The following is a 21,419-nucleotide window of genomic DNA, read 5'->3' on the forward strand; positions in this document are numbered from 1 at the left end:
ATTCCATTACAATTTCCTTCAACTTAAATAAAAAAGAATTTCCGAAAACTGGGTCAGAACTATCAAGTTTGTTTTGCCCTTTCAACTTGTCAACCTGTATTCTTTCAATATTTCTTTGTTTGAATTTTTAAAATGCATTTGCCTTGATTTTGCCACCCATGATTAAAATAAACACTATGTTCTTATTTCAAGGATGGGTATATTCAGTCACTACAGCTGTGACTTTTGTACTGATCTGAGGTGATGAAGTGAAAGACTTAACGGCTTGGTTATTATTACTAAGTTAATGGAGCAAAAAATGATATAACTGTGGACAAAATGAGTTTCCTCTACAAGGTTGTTCGGTTAGAAGCTGAGCAATCTAGTAGTCCTCAGAGAAGAATTGATCTGAAATGCCCCAGTTCAAACATTTTATTAAGATGTTCTCCTGATGTCTCTCACAGGAGTTGAAAGTGGGTATAAATATTTAGAGTTATGGGAACAGCAAACCAGAAGTCAACAGAAACACTTGTATGACTTTTAGTTGGCTAGGTAGTATCTAAGAAAGGACCAGGAGAAAATGGGGGTATGGAATGAAATAGACAAGTCTGGTCATCTGCTTAGTTCGTGTTGAGGAGATTTTCAATTTGTTGTGATCCTTGTAGTTTAGTAGTTCTTTCCCATGATCAGTGGCAGTTTGTAATGTGGGGTCCTGTGTTGTCCCCCTCTCAAATATCTTAAAAAGTATACTAAAATGAATTACGTCATGTGAGATAATTATGAAATAAATTTGTTTATTTGCTCAATGTGCCTGGTGTCATCGCATGTCAACATCCACTACAAATTGAATCTGACTTGTATTTGTGAATAAAAAAAATATATATTGAGTGAATGCCAATATTTTCAGAGTGAAGCATGCCAGCTAAATGAGAGTCTTTGTAAGTCCTTTATCTTTTGGCAAGCAGGTGACCTAAGGCTCTCCTTCAATTGGTTGCTTTCAGATTTTTCTGGGGATGAAGCTCTGTGTGCCCCAGCCACTCCCACATTCATTGGCAGCGAATTAGTATTGTTTTAGGTTTTTTTTAATCTATTGTGATTGGACAATTATTGATGCATTATATCATGTTGACGTCAATGGTTCACAGTTCACACCCGCCTTTAATGTTATGAACGAGCACAACAACAAGATGGCAACTTCAAGCGTAAAGAAAATTTGGTTATTTCTTTAATGAAACACCCCTTCATAAATCATTCATTTAAAAATTAAAATAACATAAAGACCCTTGGACCGGACCAAACTGACTTAAGAATTCAGCAGATGGCAACTGATTGAGGATGTGCTTACACACTGACTTTTTCCAGCTCTTTTTATGACAAACAGTACGCTAACTATGAATCTAGAAAGGGCAGATCTTTGTGTGTGTATTATTTGTAAGGAGATTGGTTCCTGAGATTTTTGAATTCATTCGTGTTTAATGCTGCTTTTAGGGTTATTTTGCATAAGCGATTACGTTTCCAAACCATGCATTAAAAAGATTGAGAATGCTGTGATACCTAAAACTGTAATATAACAGTTGCCTCGATAACAAAGGGACATTTTTTAGTAGGCATTCTACAGCTCCTGCAACTATAAGCATTCAAAATATCCACAACGAGTAATCACAGAAGCAATTCAATGGTGTGCTAAATAATGTTTTTTATTTCATATAGAAATTAAAAATTAATAAATACAAAAAAGCAAAATTATCTGCATCCAACCTGACAATAGACTTGGGATATTTTGATTCAGGTGGTTTGTTATTCTTGTAAGCATTTCAAAATCAGACTTTGATGCTCTTGTTCTATGCTGCATTGTGTAGCTTCCTTTTTTCTTTTTTATATTGTGCACAAAAAGAGATCTACTTTGGCATCAGAAAATGTGAACAGACTTGTGTGCCTTAGCAACTAGTTAAATGTTAAGAAAGAAAAATAATGATGACAGTGGTCTTGAGTAATGCTACAGGCATGTCCAAATTATTGTGCTTTGTTTGTCATAATTTTGACAATAAATTGAGTTTCTGAAATCCTCTGAGAATTATATCCAGTATATCACAATACTGACATTATTATATTAATAGCTGATCTGATGATGTAGTAACTGTACGTGTTAACATAATTCATAGTGTACTCTAGTACTAAACAATGTCCTGTATAATTGCAAAACGTGCAAGAATCTGTCTTTTATTTTTATACATCGTGTGTTTTATTTCCTTAGTGTGCTTTAATAATAGGCCTACTGTTTATTAAGGTCATGCAGGTTAAGAAGGTTGAACTGAGCAAAGCCTCGAGACAGTGTTGTTCACCAGAGCCTACTACTGGCGTCTAAATTTTGAGTGCTATCATGCCATTTAAATTTTTTTGTTTTTTGCATCATCGTAAGGCTATACACAGATGGCTAGGTCTTTGAATTTGTGTGCATCTTCCAGCATGGTGTGCATTATTGAGCAGGGTTTTATTAGAGGATCTCCCTCATTCAGCTGCTGATGGTGAAGTTCTATAAACTGTCTTATCTGTATGAAATTACATTAGGCCTCCTGGTTTCATATACACCAACTCACCAACACATTCCTGGCTACAGTATTACTACTACTACTAATAATAATAATAATTCTTTACATTTAGCTACTTGAATCGCTCTGTGTGTAACCAACATTACAGTCTGTTTCTGTGTTTATACTTTTCTTTTCTCCTGAGCTATTAAGTGCTGCTTCAGTTTGTCCCTACCAAAACTGCACCCCCACTCAAATTTTTTTCACCAGCTGCCACTGCTCAAGAATCATGATATATGAATATCTGGGGAAATATTCATTTGAGAGCTCCTATTGTAGTTTCACTAGATATAGATACATTGTAGGAAGACCAGAAGACAAATCCGTAAGTTACCTGGCATCATTTCAGAAGAGCTTAACAAACACAAATGGATATCTGGCTCATCTTATTGTCACTGTAACACTCACAGTACCAGGACATGTTCTGTAGAAAATGTATAGATGGGCTCAACAAAAACACATTTTTAGCTTATTTTGAGATATGGGAAACAGACATCAAGCTAAAAAGTACTTTTCATGTCACTTTGTCAGGAAACAACACACAGTAATAACTAGTAGTGCTGACAGTTTTTGGATGTATTTTAAACTGACTACCACACCTCACACAGTTCTTGTAAGAATCATGTATAACATTCATACATGCATTTGAAATAAAGCTGATAATTCTAAAATCACATTTAGAGTTTGTTAATCATGATGTGTAGCATTTGAGAACAAGCAATAATGACATCCAATGTACGTGGGATGATGAAGTGCTAAGAAAATGTCAGACCTTCCCTGCAACATCACAGATTTGTAAAACTGATGACAGAAAAAGTGAACCTTGGCAGTCAGTTGTGACTTCTTAGCTTGTGGCATTAGGCTGACAGCAAATCAACACAACATTTCAAAAAGAAATGTGTTCAGGTAAGACTCACAAAGGCCATAGCACTGAGGTGATTAGAAAGCAAGGGAGCTTCAGCAACATCTCTTGTGTTTTTGAGTTATTATTTCCTAAAGCACCATTCTGTAAGTCCAGTCCTCACTAATGAAACAACGTGTTACAATACGCCTGTCAGGAAGCACCTCAATTAAGAAAACTTTTGCCTTAAGTGAACCTTGAAAAATTATTTTGTTAGCTTTGCATGTAGAACAACAGGATATGTAATATACTGTGGCTATTTTGAATGCAGAAAATAACAGTACACTGAATATGCAAAACTCAGTTTTGAGACCACAGTGACTCCAAGAATATGAACTAGTGAATACAAGGGGTTAAATGGGATATAGCCAGCAGAGATAGTGTCATTAAGCAAATACTCTTAAAATATCATTTTATGCTAAACCTCTTTTTTGCTTTCCTTACATTTTATAAACTTATTAGCAGTGCCAGGCCACACTGACTCACACATATGTGGCATCACAGGCAGTGTCCATTATCTTCTTCATGCCTGTGACTGTAATCTCAACTAATGAACAATTTACAGTAATTGTGCCTTTTAAAAGAGAAGCTTACCAGCAAAGAAAATCGGCAGACAAGCAACATTGCCAGCACTTGTTCTAAGTACAATAAGAAATAAGCTTCATTATACAATAAAACATGTACAGTAATAGCTCAGTATTCTGCAACGGACTGGCTTTGAATTCTGTATTGTACTTAACACGGTTGGGCTAAGATCTGCCCCCCGCATCTCTGAAATTGGATTTAGCAAGTTTAGTAAATAAATGAGTGAACAATTATAGTTCGATAATCTGTAAGACTGATATGCCATCCAGGGCTGGTTTTGTCTTGTACTCCATTCTACCTGAAAAGGTTCTGGTAACGCACTGGACAGTCACTTCTGAAACTTTCAGTAAAAACTACCCATAATACCTTGTCAAGACTACACTGCTTGGGTCATCTTTCTCATTCTTTTCAGTTCCAGTGTCTAGAAAAATGATTCACTTTCTCAGAAGTTTTCACATTTTATTGTTATACAATATTGAATCAATTAATATGCCTTTTATGACACTGATTACAGTACAGAAACGGCACTAACGTGGGTTGTAAACGACATTCTGATGTCCTCTGATGAAGGAAACTCCACTGTAATTATGTTGTTAGACTTAAGTGCAGCATTTGACACCATTGACCATTCTATTTTACTGCACAGGCTAGAAAATGATGTTGGGCGTACAGGCACTTTGCTCGCTTGGTTTAGTTCTTATTTATCAAATCAATTCCAATATGTACAGTGTAATAAAGACGCTATATGGCGCCCGACCCGGCACAGACTGACGCAGGGGCATGTACAAAATAAACAGGCTTTATTATTTTCTTCAGCTGTAGGACACGTCTTCCCCGTGTCACACAGCCCAACACAGTCCCAAAGCAAACACAACACAAAGGAAAACACCACCAAAACACTCTTTGTCCACCACTCCTCCTCAACAAGCTTAGACCCCCTCCTCCTCCTCCCGACCCCGGCTCATGAGTGGTGGTGGCTGGCCCCTTTTATAACTCACCCGGAAGCGTCCAGCCAGGCTGTTGACTCCACGCAGCACCACCTAGCGGCCATCCCAGCTCCCAACCTGGCTGTGGAGGATTCCGTCTCCCATGGAGCCAGGCGGGAGGCTGGGGAATCATAGTCGGCCCGGGAGGCTGCCACCAAGCGTCCTGAGGGAGGTATTGAGCTGTCCATGGTTTCTCCCCCAGAACATATGCAGCAGGGGCGATCCGGCTGGGCATGGGACCCATCATCCATCACAACAGAAATGTGCTGACAGCACTCCATGATTATACACAGTATAGTGAGATATGGTGTCCCACAGGGCTCAGTACTGGGACCTTTACTGTTTTCACTTTACATGCTTCCACTGGGATCTTTCATTAGGAAGCATAATGTTAATTTTCACTCATGTGCAGATGACACCCAGTTATACCTTTAATTTAGATCAAATGAAGTTTCTCCGATGTTGTCTTTAATTAGTTGTGTTAGTGAATTAAAGGAGTAAATGGATGAGAACTACTTGTCTTTAAACACCAATAAAACAGAGATGTTAATTGTTGGAGGGAATGATGCTGATCACAACAATATTTTGTCGTCATTTAACTCAGTTGGAATCACCATTAATTTTACTGAATCAGCCCGCAATCTAGGAGTTATCTTTGACTCTAGCATGTCATTTAAAGCGCATATTACAAAGTTGTCCAAATCCTGTTTCTTCCATCTTAAAATGTTTGGAAATTAAGGTGCTTTCAAAATAAATAGAATTCTGAGAAATAAATTCATGCATTTATTTCTAGCAGGATTGACTACTACAATGCGGTGTTCACTGGATGTTCAAACTGTTCTTTATACAGCCTCCAGTTAATCCAAAATGATGCTACAAGAATTATTACAAGAACAAGAACAAATGAAAACATAACTCCAGTTCTTAAATCCTTACACTGGCTTACTATTACGTTTAGGGCAGATTTCAAAATCCTCCTTTTAACATATAAAGCATTAAATGGCCAAGGTCCGGCTTACTTGTCTGAACTTATCATGACTTATGAACCAGAGTGCACATTAAGATCTCACGATGCTGGTCTGCTTATGATTAATAAAGTAACAGTGGGAGGTCGAGCTTTTAGTTACAGGGCCCCTAAACTGTGGAATGGTCTGCCTGCTTCTATAAAAGATGCCCCTTTGGTCTCAGCTTTTAAATCCCGGCTGAAGACTCACTACTTTAGTTTAGCATATCCTGACTAGAGCTTCTGATTAACTGTACAGACTGTATCTCTGTTGTTAGTCATTAGCACTAAAACATAAGTAACACGATAGTTATAATTGGATAATAACCCTCACTTATTCTGTTTCTCTTCTCGGTACTCAAATGTGGCACTTGGTGCCACGCCCCACCTGCCAAGTGGTTTTGCCTGCCTAAGGTAAAGTCATCTCTAATGGAGGATCGCAGGAATCGTGGGGTAGATGGGTCCTTTCATCGGATTGGCTGGCCCAGTGCTGTTTCAGCTTTGGAATGGCCACATGGAGGAAGCAGCTTGATGGATGAGGTCTAAAGGACTCTAAACAAATCTAAATTATATTATGTGATATCATCTACTGTTAAATTCTGCTCCGTACTTGTAAAATTTGTATTTGTATACTGTATTGATGATTTGTTCTGTTCTGTGTATTGTACTGTATTGTATTGAACACCTTCATTTTGACACCCACTGCACACCCAACCTACCTGGAAAGAGGTCTCTCTTATGAACTGCCTTTCCCAAGGTTTCTTCCATTTTTTCCCTACAAGTGTTTTTTTGGGAGTTTTTCCTTGTCTTCTTAGAGAGTCAAAGCTGTGGGGCTGTCAAGAGGCAGGATCTTTTAAAGCCCATTGCGGCACTTCTTGTGTGATTTTGGGCTATACAAAAATAAATTGTATTGCATTGTATTGTATTAACAGAGGAAGACTTTTTAACTCTTTCAGTGCAGATGTCAACTTTTGTCGAAATTCAGGGATAGAGGATGGCAATCAGCTGGAAACGGTGACAAAATTCACCATTACATTTTAGTTTGACTCTCTTAGTTAGAAGGAAAGTTAGCTTTGTTTATTTAACCTGCCTCTGAAATGGCATCAACATCTGGTGAGAGACCAAAGGAAATGCACAAAGCAAATTACTTCATGAACAACATTTTGATTATTATCACTGAATCTGACATTGAGATATCAAACTCTGATTTTGATACAAGTTATCTGGAGATGAAGATCAAAAACAAAAATGAGGTACCGGCATCAGCTGATTGTGTAGCTGATGTGTCTATGGTAATGTTCACCTGGGAGGACTGCCACTTACGATGACAAGAGGTACAAATCAGACTGTGTTGCACTGCAACTGCCACTGCTGTACAAAGACAGCCAGGCAGCTGGCTTGCCGCACATTCCTGCTGGCAGTCGAACAGTCCCCATGTACCCACCAGAAACAGCAAACAGGTGGTGACAGCAGTCAAAGCACATAGCTACAGACATTTGATTTATGTGTGAAACCATTGCTTTGTGTACTTTTCAGAAAACAGATTTTTTTGGGGAAAATATATTCAGTCCTCAAAGAGTTAATGTCAAAATAGGAACAGATTTCTGCCAAGTGGTCAAAATTCATTACAAATACCAAAAACCACAAATACAGTAACTGATTGCATATGCATTCACGCCATCAATTCAGTATTTAGTAGACGCACCTTTGGCAGGCATGTTGGCCTTGAGTCTGTGTGCACAGGTCTCTATCAGTTTTGCACATCTGGACAGAGCAATTTTTCTCCATTCTTCTTTGCAAAACTGCTCAAGCTCTGTTATGTTGCATGGGGATTCTGAGGGAACAGCTTTGTTCTAGTCCAGCCACAAATTCTCAATTGGTTTGAGATCTGGACTCTGAATCAACCATTCCATGATTTTAACATTGCTGTTTTTAAGCCATTCTTATTCTTTAATGTCAAAAAGGCCAATCTTGTATTAACAATAAAATGTGAAAACTCCCTAGAAGGTGAATACTTTTCACAGGCAGTGTATTTCTGGAGTTGATGTACTCTTTGATTTATTGTCCCGTTTACAAAACTAATGATCCATCTGAGGTGGGTCCTGGGCCAAGGATAATTATGATAGCTCACATTTCCCAATTGTTTTTTTGTCCTCTTTAGGACTATTGTCTGTTTTTACATTCCAGTTATTAAAGTAGGTATACTGATGCTGTTGCTATGACCACGTTGGTCTTTCTTGGCCTTTACCATTTTATGATGCTTGTGATGACTTTAGCTCTGTGGCAATAGTTACGGCAGGGCTCTGAAGCCACATTTTTCAAGAGAGTCCAGATGTAGGCGAGACAGTCTGAAGCCTCAGACCGATTCAGCGACCAGAGACATGCTGAAAACCGTAAGATGATGCCCTGTTATGGGCATCTCATTGACTCCACCCACTTTCCAGGAGCTTCTCCATATGTTTCGTCTATATTTCATGCCAATCATATTAATTTCAATTATTTTTAGTTCCTACTCTCAAATGTGGAATCAGTAGTTTGGAGAAAGCTGCATTCAGCAATTTATTAAACTTCTAAACTATTCAGGTCTCTCAGTTCTGCATCTGAAGCAAAATCATAGAATGGATGTATCTTTTGTTATTGGTTTTATATATATATATATATATATATATATATATATATATCTATCATCCTCTTTAATAAAACCCTTGTGTGCTTCCAGGTGTCTGTGTGTGTGTCTTCTGGTTAAGTGCGCATGCGCGGGGCCACACAGCACGTGTTCAGTCTCTTCCTCTGCATTCCCTGTGCACAGGCACGCGTGAGTCACACACACACACACACACAGGCACGTTACACACACACACAGGCACGCGTGAGTCACACACACACACACACAGGCACGTGTGTCACACACACACGTCCCGCACATGCGAGAGACACACACACACACACACACACAGGCGCACACACACACAGGCGCACACACACACACACACACGCGCGCGCACGCACGCACGCACGCCGCACGCACGCACGCACGCACGCACGCACACACACACACGCGACAGTCAGACAGACACATACACACAGGCACGCGTGACAGACAGACACACACACACAGACACAGAGGCGCACGCTTAAGAGACACACACGCAAGAGACACACACAGCAGGCCCACGAGAAAGACACACACACACACACAGGCGTGCATGTGCATTGTTGCAATGTTACTTTTCTTGGTTGTTTATTAAATTACAGAATTTTCAAATGTCATTTTTTTCCTGTGCTTAAAACTCATTAAAAATTTTTTTTTTCTAGCGAGCGGGTCATAAGGCTCTACAGTAATCCCTCCTCCATCGCGGGGGTTGCGTTCCAGAACCCCCCGTGATAGATGAAAATCCGCGAAGTATAAACCATGTTTGTATAGTTATTTGTATATATTTTAAGCCCTTATAAACTCTCCCACACTGTTAACATTATTAGAGCCCTCTAGACATGAAGTAACACCCTTTAGTCAAAAGTTTAAACTGTGCTCCATGACAAGACAGAGAGTACAGTTCTTTCTCACAATTAAAAGAATGCAAATAGATCTTCTCTTCAGGAGGAGAGAGAGGGAGCGCTCGCAAAGAAAAGCAAACAATCAAAAAATCAATACGTGTGCTTTTAAGTTTAGCGAAGCACCGCAATAAAGCGGCATTTTTTAGAAGAGCGTCAGTATCTTCTAAGCAAACAGCCTCTGTGCAAACAGTCCCTCAGCTCACATCTCCTCCGTCAGGCGCAGAGAACGTCAGAGAGAGAGAGAGAGAGTGCGCGAGATTAAAGCAAACAATCAAAAAATCAATAAGTGTGCTTTTGGAAGCACCGCGATAAAGCGGCATTTCTTAGAGGAGCGTCCGTATCCACTAGGCAAACAGCTTCTGTGCAAACAGCACTTCTGCTCACAGCCCCTCCGTCAGGCGCAGAGAATGTCAGAGAGGGTGAGATAGAGGCAGAGACAAGCAAAAAATTTAAAGACTGCGCGGGAAGCATATCTTATAGCATTGAGAAGTTTTAGTTAATATGTAATACATGCTCTGATTGGGTAGCTTCTAAGCCATCCGCCAATAGCGCCCCTTGTGTAAAATCAACTGGGCAAACAAACTGAGGAAGCGTGTAGCATAAATTAAAAGACCCACTGTCTGCAGAAATCCACGAACCAGCGAAAAATCCGTGATATATATTTAGATATGCTTACATTTAAAATCCTCGATAGAGTGAAGCCGCGAAAGTCGAAGTGTGATATAGCGAGGGATTACTGTAGCGCAAATTCTTGCAGTGTTAGTTTTCTCTGTTGTTCAAGGTTTTCTTAGTGTTATTCAATGTTTTTACATTTAGTTTACTATTACGCTGTGATTTCTATGATATAGTTAACTATATTTGTGCTTAAAAACTTAAAAAAATATATATTTACAAACAGTTCATACAGTCTGGAACGGATTAATTGTATTTACATACAATCCTATGGGGGAAATTACTTCGGTTCACGACCAAATTGGGTTACAACCAGAGTTTTGGAACAAATTATGGTCGTGAGCCGAGGTTCCACTGTATTACTGTCAGACAAAATTACAGGCATTTTACGGAAATACAAACCAGTATTACTGAGAGAGAAAATTAAAGGCATACAATACAGTGACACATATTACAGCCACATACAAGGTCCCTTGCCATTTAATATAGACTGTTCATACAAATGTTTCTGCACTACTGTTCTAGCGCCCGTTATTTTAACGGGCTTAATGTCTAGTGTATATATATATATATATATATATATATATATATATATATAGTGATTGACAGCCGTCGGCTCAACCCAGCCTGGACACACTGAGGATGAAAGGATGGGGGGAAGCAGCTACTTTTGAACACTGCCTCCCAAGAAACACTAGACGGCAGCTTCCCATGGAGAGTAATAGTGCCCTGGAATCCCACAAGACAACTTGGGAATTGGAGTTCGGTCTCTGAGCCCTGTTGGGTACCGTGGGTGCCACCAGGAGGAGCTGTGAGAGGACCGGAAGAGCCATGCCTCATCCATAGCCCGGAAGTACTCCCGTCAGAAGGACAGAAGCTCCAAAGTACTTCTGGGCTGAAGAAAAAGCCAATTCTCCATCTGACCCGGAAGTGCTAGCCAGTCACGAGGGCGGAAGGACAGAAGCACTTCCGGGTCGATGACTATATAAAGGACTGTTGGAGACCCAGCAAGCGAGCCGGAGTTGGGAGGAGGTGGACAACGCTTGCTGGGAGGTGTGGAGGAGAGATTTGAGATTATTAAGATTGTTTATTTAATTGTTTATGGTGGCTGTGGTGCTTAGGTAGCACTGTTTGAAGAAGAAAATAATTAAAGAAACTTCTTCATGCTTTTACCCTGTGTCTGTGTGTCTGTCTGTTGGGTTTAAAAGGGCAACAGCAACCTCTAGCATTCACCATATATATTTTATGAGTCAATGTAACTTTTTTTGTGTAGCACTGCTGCCTCGCAGTTAGGAGACCCGGGTTCATTTCCCAGGTCCTCCCTGCGTGGAGTTTGCATGTTCTCCCCTTGTCTGCGTGAGTTTCCTCCGAGTGCTCCGGTTTCCTCCCACAGTCCAAAGACATGCAGGTTAGGTACATTGGCGATCCTCAATTGTCCCTAGTGTGTGCTTGGTGTGTGGGTGTGTATACCCTGTGGTGGACTGGTGCCCTGCCTGGGGTTTGTTTCCTGCCTTGCACCCTGTGTTGGCTGACTGACTGAATTTTCTAGGTAAAGCAACACATTGCATTAAAAATGTCTACTGAATCCAATTAGTAAATTATTTAATTGTAAAGTTATATAAGAGGTGAAAATAAACGTTGTGTTTCTCACATGAATACAAAGAGATTCCAAGCCTCATAGCGTCAGAAGTGCTTTGGATCTGTTGGTGGCCTAAAACTGTCCTGACTGCAGCTGGAAACTTCTCACATTTTTTGTATGTTTTTATAAAAGTGCTAGATTATCATTACTGGTTTCTCATTCTAACCTACTGGGCATGTGTGATATCCCGTGTAGTGAGAAGTGGCCCCAACCTACACTCTGGACATCTGATAGTTCATGAACCGAACGGGATCAAATGGAGAGATGAGACACAGACAAAAATTGAAGGGTGAATGGTGCAAATTTATTTACAAGAGTGCTGTACACAAAGAAATATAGTAGTGTCAGGTGGGCTTTAAGACACAGTCCTTCAACCCTGACTCTTCAAAAATAAATAAAACAAACAAAAAGGAAAAATATGGTGTATTTACAAAAACAGTGCACTCCTACAAAAACTACACACACACGCTCCAATAATGAAGGTTGTCTTCTTTTATCCCTGGTTCAAGACGTTCCTCCAGCAGGAAAGAAATATGCACAAAAACAAGTGTGTGTATATACAAAAATAAAACAATTGCACCAAACCCAAAAGTCAAAAACTATCCCAGCACCAAATAAGTATATATACCTCCACCAAAAATAATCACTAGGAGATATATAACTCTATATACAAAAAGAATATATACAAAAGAATATATGCAAAAGCCGCCAAAATTACAACTGCTCCTACAAATAGCTCAGCAGTGCTTATTCCTACCTCGCTCTTAGGTCCACTGACGACCCCTGTTGGCCGGTAACTCTTTAAATATAACCGGCAAGATTGTCCAGCCAATCTGCCAACATGTCTACCTCATACACCTATCCCGGTAGACGGTAGAGCAATCACGCCACACGCCGCGACACGCCCCGAGCAACTATGTATTTAAAACCAAACTCCTGCGGGTCGCGCGCGCGTATAAGCCCTCCGGTACAGCCAACGGCTATGCTGAGCTCAAGCACGACCGTGGTTGACTCACCAGTAAGTAAAATCATTTCTCTTACATTATGGGATCCCCATCTCTGACTCAATCAATCAAATGCCGGCTTTCTCTTTTAGGCGCGCCGCACTTTAAACCGCCTGCACTAGGCAGGCTGCGAGGACACCGGAGCGTAAAAATGAACACATGCGGCGGAGCCTGTACTGGCCATTATACCGGCCCCACGTGTGTCCAACACCCCGCGCCTCACAGCGCTCACCTGCTAGACGGCCCCGCGTTCCCGCGACAGCGCCTTGAACACACCAATGGTAAGTGCACTTTCATATAGCGAATATAAATGCTGCTACATACTTAAATTTGGTAAGACACGACCCGCGCATTACCACAGCATGATACAATTTTTATGTTTTCGTATCAGTGCTGTTACCCTTTAATTACACCTTTGCTTGTTCCCTGTTCATTGGTTTCTTTACAATTGTATGTTGACATTTGTCTGACTTGATTTTGTGTTTTGGTCTTCATACACCCACACCACAGAATATGTCTTCATGTTCATGCATTGCCTAGTCTACAATATCCATTAAAGATACACTGAAATAAGCCAAAAAAACACATTTCAATTAACCTGCTCTTTCAACAATGGGGGAATAGTCACAAACAGCTTCATGGATTGTTCCTTCTGAATAGCACAAGTAGAAAAATAACACCAGGGTTGTGATCTTTTGAACAAAACCTTACTTGGAATGTTTTTTTTTTTTTATTATTACCAGAATATCCTTAGCTAGACTTTAATTTAGTTTACTAAGCTTAATGCCCTGGTGAAGGGGGCAATTTTATAACCGGTGGCTATTTTCTCAGCTTAGACGCACAGTCACATCTCAGAAATATCTGTCAGATTGACCTCTAATTGATCATCTAATAAGATTAAGATATCCACTTCAGTATTTTTTCTCTGTAAGATTAATAAAAAGAATGGATAAAGGATGGAAAAGTCTTTCACTAACTGCAACATTACAAGAGTTCATAATACAGATAGGTTAAAACAGCCAATATGTTGCAAGCAGAACCTGTTGAATTACTTTAATACAATTACTTAATCTGTGTCTTGTTAGCCAAATTCCAGTAGCACACTGAGGACTGACAAGTTAAGAAGTGCCAGACGTGGATCCTTGTGATGAGGCTTGATTGTCTATGATAAACCCTGTGCCTGATGATGTTCGACTTTGTTCTTCTCACCATAATACAAAACTAAGTATCTATGAATGATGTGAAACATACAATGGGTAACCTGATAATAACTTGTGACAGAGTAAATAATTCTTTATGCTAGTACACCAAATATACAGTAGCTAGGTTGGATTATGTAAGTTTTTAAAAAGTTTTATATATTAATATTTGCAATTAGTTGAATGGAATAATTATCTTAATTTTACTGAGTTACAATACTTGTGGCTTTTGGTTTAAATTTTCGGCCTAGAAGAAAATATACAAATTAGTAAAACGGAGTCATTCTAACCATTGATGGCTCCTGCCTTGTTCCTCTCACTTCCTGGATAGGTTCTAATTTCTTTTGACTGTGAGTTAAATTATACAAAAAATTGAAATTGAGCACCTGTTTTAAAACCATTTTTGTAAGTTATTTTAAGCACTGTATATTGTACTGAGAAAATCAAAAATGAAAATATAGAAAGTCAGAGAGTGTCAAATTGTTTATTATGATTTCTGTCCATTAAGGGCCATCCCAGACAGAGAATGTTAGCAGACTGTTTTCATTAATTTAATTGCAGCCATTAATTTGGAACACATTGTGGCAGTAGGGGGCACTAGTGCTCCCTTGAACCCTCAGGTACCAAGCAAGACACTGGATAAAAGTCCAATATTCTTTATTATTCTTGAGCACAGTGCACCAAGCACCCTCCACACTACTCATATATTTAATTAACCACCAAATAAACTCAATAATCTCTCCTCCTCTCCCAGACACTTTGCCCTCCTACCTCCCAGCTCAGCTCACTGTCTGGGTTTTCCCAGAGTCCTTTTCTACACCCTGACCCGGAGGTGTTCCTGCCCAATCAGTCCACAGTTCCTTATTCCTTCTGGGTCAGGGTAAACAGTCCTTTTCTTCAACCCGGGAGCACGTCATTTCTTCCTGTCACGTGACTGTGACATACTCCCGGGTTATAGGGCACAGATGAGCCCACGAGCCCCCCTGCAGCGACTCCCAGCGGCCCCCAAGGTATCCAGCAGGGCTGTGTATAAACACTCCAAGGTCCATGATGCCCTGCTGGAAGTCGGGGACGATCCTGCTGTCGGGAGAGCTCCTCCTGGCGGCCTGGGGGGGGAGGACCGGAGTATGAAGCCGGCAGTCCTCCACAACATACTTTTTGCAGGGAGATATTATTCTGTCCTTATCTGCAGGAAGATGTTTTTTCTTCTTACATTTGTAGGGGGTGGCACAGTGGTATCAATAAGGAGACCCGGGTTTGTATTCTGAGTCTTCCCTGAGTGGAATCTGTGTGTTCTCCATGTGTCTGCTTGGGTTTCATCCTGGTAGTCTGGTTTCTTCCCACAGTCCAAAGACATGCAGGTTAGGTGAAGTTTGGCAAAATTGACCCTTGGGAGTGTTTGATGTGTGTGTGTTTGTGTGTTTTCATCCTGCTATGAACTGGTGCCCTCTCCAGGGTTTGTTCCTGCCTTGTGCCCTATGCTAGCTGGGACAGGCTCCAGCTACCCTGGTCTGGATTAAGTTGGTTAGAAAATGACATTTGTAGATGGCTAAGATACACAACAAGTGGATTTTTTTTTCATGATGGACAAAAGCATAAGTTTTGTCAACAAATGTGGGGAACCTTAGGAACATCTGTCATGAGAAAAACTGATATTTTTGTGATCAGAATTTTTTTCCCCAGATATGTCACAGTTAGATACTTTAAACATGGACATCGTTAAAATGTTTCCTTTAATATTTATTGTAAGCTTAGGTACATTTTATATTTTTACTGTGTGATTTATTCCTCCTGCCTTGCGCCCTGTGTTGGCTGGGATTGGCTCCAGAAGACCCCCATGACCCTGTAGTTAGGATATAGCGGGTTGGATAATGGATGGATGGATGATTTATTCCAGTTGAATGTGTGTCTTTTCTTCTTCGAAATGATGAAATGTTACGTATGATTTGCATGAAACTGATGGACAGTTTCAGGAAGAAGAAAGGGGTTACTGTTTACTACAGACACGGAACTTGGAGTAGAACAAAAAGAAGATCTGAGAGACTTTAAGCCTGATTTAATACATAAGATATTTCAGTACGGAATGGCATGTTTCTGCATGGATAGGCACTGCTGCTTCACAGGTTCGATGGATTTAATGCCTGGCCAACTTGCTGCATGTTTTAATGCACTCAAATGGGTTTTCACAGAGTAATGACAGTTTTTCCCAGAATATGGCCAAGTATTGTTACGTGGCATCTTCAAAGTGGTATAATATGAATTAATATGAATGTGTGAAATAATTTCCAATGATGGACTGGCAATCTATCCAGGGCTGGCTCCTGCCTAGTGATTGATATTGTCATGAAACAACTTTAAAATGAAAAAAAAACAAGCTCAGAAAACACATGAAGGAACAGATGACCATAGAATATTTCAGTGATTCAACTGTAATTTACTATCAACCTATATATAAAATCTAAAATATGACTTTATTTTAGTTTAAGAGCTGTAATATCCATGGAAAAAAAAATCATTGAACTTCAGCATGGAGATGCCACTTCTGTTTTCATCAAAGAATAATATACTAGGTGTAACCCACTTGTGATATTGGCAGAGGATTCATATGAATCAGCATTGACCACAACCTTCTGCAGTTCTAAAAGGTTCAGTTTATGAAGTGCTGCCATGCAACCTGTGGTAAGAATTACACTTCGGTAAGAAGAGGTACTTCAGTGGGTTTCAGAATGAAATGACCTGAGGTTCTGCCTTGTATGTAACTGTAAACTTTTGTGCCTTCATCAGCAATTGACAAAAACATTCAGAGCTTTCCATGCCTGGCAGAAATAGAAAGGAAAGCGGAAAGTGCATTTCATAGTATACTGTAAGTAGTAAATAAGTAGTTATATTCCCTCCGAAGGACAATACATTATGATTATTATGAATTATTATTATATATTACATTATGAATAACCAATCTCAATGCACGTAGAAAATCTAGGCAATACGGCATAAACACCAATAATCTAATTAAAATTACTATTTTAGAGGAACAATGTATTAAAACTATAAAAACAGATTACAAATTAAACAAAAAATACACACAGAGCAGCGCTAATAAAAATAACTTAGTTCCTGTTCCAAATATCAATAACGCATATAGTATTCATCTCTGCCCCTCCGAAACATTAAATATGGCACTATTAAATGTTAGAGCTCTAACTAATAAGACGTTTTTTATCAACGATCTTATTAGTGATAAAAAAATAGATTTTATTGCACTAAGTGAAATGTGGCTTAGCTCAGAAGGGGCAGCTGTTTTAATCGAATCTGCGCCTCCGGGTTACAGTTTTACTCGTGCAGATCGCCAAGGAAAAAGAGGCGGGGGCTTGGCAAACATTTACTCGAGCCGGTTAAAATGTAAAGATATCAGTTTTGGTAAGTTCAAGTCCTTTGAGTATCTCGCCGTTGTTATCCATGGAGATTCTCAAGTTCTAGTATTATCCATTGTGACAGATAAGGGCTTTTTTGCACCCTTGTACCCTCAAACACCGGATAAAAAGTCCAATTATTATTTATTATAATAATAATGTGCACAGGGCACGTTCCTCTCTACAATTCTCTAATAATCAAATAAACAATAACCCATAACAATAACAATCCTCCAAACTCCCAGAAGCTTAGCCACCCTGCCTCCCAACTCAGCTCCTCTGTCTGGGATCTCCCACAGTCCTTTATAGTCCTCGACCTGGAAGTGTTTCTGAGTCCTCAGTCCATGTGATTATCAGGTAAAAACTTCTCTCAGCCCAGAAGTATATAATTTCTTCCGTTTCCTCAATCGTGAATTACTTCCGGGCTATAAGGAAAGTATAAGTCCCTGGGCCTCCCTGCAGCGTCCTTCGGTGGCCCCCATGGTATCCAGCAAGGCTGTGGTGAAAAACTCCAAGTTCCATGATGCCCTGCTGGAATTCGGGGCCCTTCCATGTTGCAGGGATGGCTCCATCTGGCGGTTTGGGGTTGTTGGCCGGGATACACGGCTGGCAATCCCTCACACTGTGTATAGACCTCCAAAATTCAACGCGTCTTTTTTTGAGGAATTCTCTGACTTAATGTCAATTTTAATTACGAACTATGACACACTCCTAGTAGATGGTGACTTTAACTTTCATATCGATAATCAGTGTGACCTAAAAGTAAAAGAATTTATAAACCTCCTGGACTCTTTTGATTTGAGACTCATTAATCAGCCCACACAATAAGCAGGTCATACGTTAGACTTAGTAATTACTAAAGGACTAAAAGTTGATACAAAGCAGGTCATTGATACGGTTCTATCAGACCATTTTCTTCTACTTTTTAATATAGAAATAATGATAGAAAACACCCATGAGAAGTAAATTGTTAAAAAACGCTTCTTTGACTCAACAGCAGCTTTAAAACTTACAAACATTCTAAGCAATCAGTCCGTTTATAGTGCCAACTATAATAGCGAGGATAATGTAAATAGTAAGGTGGAAAGCTTTAATACTAAAGTGAGAGCTGCTGTTGACATAGTTGCACCTGAAAAGACAGTTAAAAAATATTCTAGCATTGTTATACCATGGAAGACCCAAAGAGTGTCTGATTTAAAGAGAACATGCCGTAGAGCTGAGCGTCAATGGAGGATGACTAAACTAACTATCCACTATGAAATATTAAAAGTTAAAATAACAGAATACAATAACACTGTCCGTCTTGAGAGGCGATGCTATTTCTCCAAGATTATAAATAACAATGCTAGTAATCCCAGAGTCTTATTCTCGACGATTGATCGTCTGCTAAACCCAGGTAACTCAAAGGAATGCCTCCTAAGTACTTCCAGTAAAACCTGTGAGGCTTTTGCTGTATTTTTCAACCAAAAAATTAATGATATTAGAAATAACATAGTATATCTCCCCAACACTAAGGATCCTCCTAAACCCCAGCATTCCGTTATAAACAAATTAAACTCTTTCACTAGGATAGATTTACCTGATTTACAAAAGCCAAAGTAATCTTTTTAGTTAGCCAATAAAAGGTGTCATTTTGCTTGGCTTCTCCCCTGATTTACAAAAAATAATATCTCAATTAACACCCTCCACCTGCGTCCTTGACCCAATACCAACAAATTATTTCAAAGAAGTATCGGGCGTGCTAATTGATAATGTTCTTGACATAATAAATTCGTCATTAGATACTGGGGTCTTCCCAGACTGTCTTAAGACTGCTGTAGCTAAACCCCTACTTAAGAAACATAATCTCGACCCCTAGGCTCTTGAAAACTTAAGACCCATCTCTAACCTTCCTTTCTTAAGTAAAATTCTAGAGAAGGCAGTCATTATGCAGTTAAATGACCACCTCAATAAACATGTTATTCTTGATAAATTTCAGTCGGGTTTTAGAACAAATCACAGCACAGAAACTGCACTCGTTACAGTAGTAAATGACTTGAGGGTGAATGCAGACAGAGGCCATTTATCTGTTCTCATCCTCTTAGATCTGAGTGCTGCATTTGACACCATTGATCATAATATTCTTAGAAATCACCTTAGTCAATGGGTGGGCCTCTCTGGCAGGGTCTTAAATTGGTTTGAATCCTACCTGGCAGGGAGAAAATTCTTTGGTGTTCCACAAGGTTCTATCCTGGGTCTGCTGTTATTCTCAATCTACATGCTTCCGTTAGGTCAGATTATCTCAGGGCACAACGTGAGCTACCACAGCTATGCTGATGACACACAGCTGTACTTATCAATAGCACCTGATGACCCTGATTCTCTTGATTCACTAACACAATGTCTGACTTTTATCTCAGAATGAATGAATAGTAACTTTTTCAAGTTAAATAAAAAGAAAACTGAAATCTTAGAGATTGGCAATAATAGATACAATGAGGCTATTAGAAATAAACTGGATACATTAGGATTAAAAGTCAAGATGGAGGTAAAAAGCTTAGGGGTAATTGTTGACTGTAATCTGAATTTTAAATCGCATATTAATCAGATCACTAGGACAGCATTTTTTCACTTAAGAAACATAAGTAAAGTTAGACCTCTTATATCACTGAAAGATGCTGAGAAATTAATTCACGCGTTTGTTTTCAGTCGACTAGATTACTGTAACGCACTCCTCTCAGGACTACCCGAAAAAGACATAAATCGTTTGCAACGAGTGCAGAATGCAGCTGCTAGAATCCTAACTAGGAAAAGAAAATCCGAGCACATTTCTTCAGTTTTGATGTCACTACACTGGTTACCTGTGTCATTCAGGATTGACTTTAAAATTCTGCTTATGGTTTATAAAGCCTTAAAGAATCTTGCCCCATCTTATATATCGGAATATCTGATATCTTATATTCCAAATCGTAACCTCAGATCCTCAAATGAGTGTCTCCTTAGAATTTCAAGAACAAAACTTAAAAGTGGTGAGGCGGCCTTCTACTGCTATGCACCTAAAATCTGGAATAGCCTGCCAATGGGAATTCGCCGGGCTGATAAGGTGGAGCACTTTAAAAAACTGCTGAAAACACATTATTTTAACATGGCTTTCTCATAATTTCACTGTAATCAAAATCCTGATACTCTATATCTCCAACTCATTATAATAACTATTCATGGTGGCTCTAAAATCTGTACTAACCCCTACTCTCTTTTCGGTTTCCTTTTCCGGTATCCTTTCTACTCAAAGCACTGTGATGTTCCATCAATGATGGATGGATTAAAAGCCAGAAGTCTGTATGACTATCAACATCAAGTGACTCTGTGAGAACCCTAACTACAAAGAGGACTATTTCATTTATGTTAGGTAGAATGCCCAGAGGGGACTGGGCAGTCCCGTGGCCTGGAACCCCTGCAGATTTTATTTTTTTGTCTCCTGCCATCTGGAGTTTTTTTTTTCTGTTTTTTCTGTTCACCCTGGCCATTGGACCTTTTCTATGTTAACTAATGTTGTCTTATTTTAATTTCTTATTTTGTCTTTTATTTTTCTTTTCTTCAGTATGTAAAGCACTTTGAGCTACTTTTTGTATGAAAATGTGCTATATAAATAAATGTTGTTGTTGTTGTTGATTTATGTCTTAATGATGTCTCAATCTGGATGACGGACCACCATCTCAAACTCAACCTGATAAAAACCAAGGTCCTTCTGATCCCTGATAGCCAGTCTGTTCAACTCCCCATCTCTGTATTGCTTGGCTCACTGTCACTAATACCTGAAAGATCAGTTTGCAACCTTGGGGTGGTGATTGATGAGCAACTATCATTTTCTGACTATATTTCTACTGTTTCTCGTTCATCCAAGTTCACACTGTACAAC

The 21,419-nt window shown here is 39.5% G+C and overlaps 1 protein-coding gene across 1 annotated transcript in view; it reads right to left on the bottom strand.

The window, feature by feature from the left end:
• The window catches only part of LOC120527454, a 203,968-nt gene that overhangs the window by 22,056 nt on the left and 160,493 nt on the right, over positions 1-21,419 (bottom strand). The window lies entirely within an intron of this gene.

This window comes from Polypterus senegalus, chromosome 4 (assembly GCF_016835505.1).
Source record: "Polypterus senegalus isolate Bchr_013 chromosome 4, ASM1683550v1, whole genome shotgun sequence".
NCBI lineage: Eukaryota > Metazoa > Chordata > Cladistia > Polypteriformes > Polypteridae > Polypterus > Polypterus senegalus.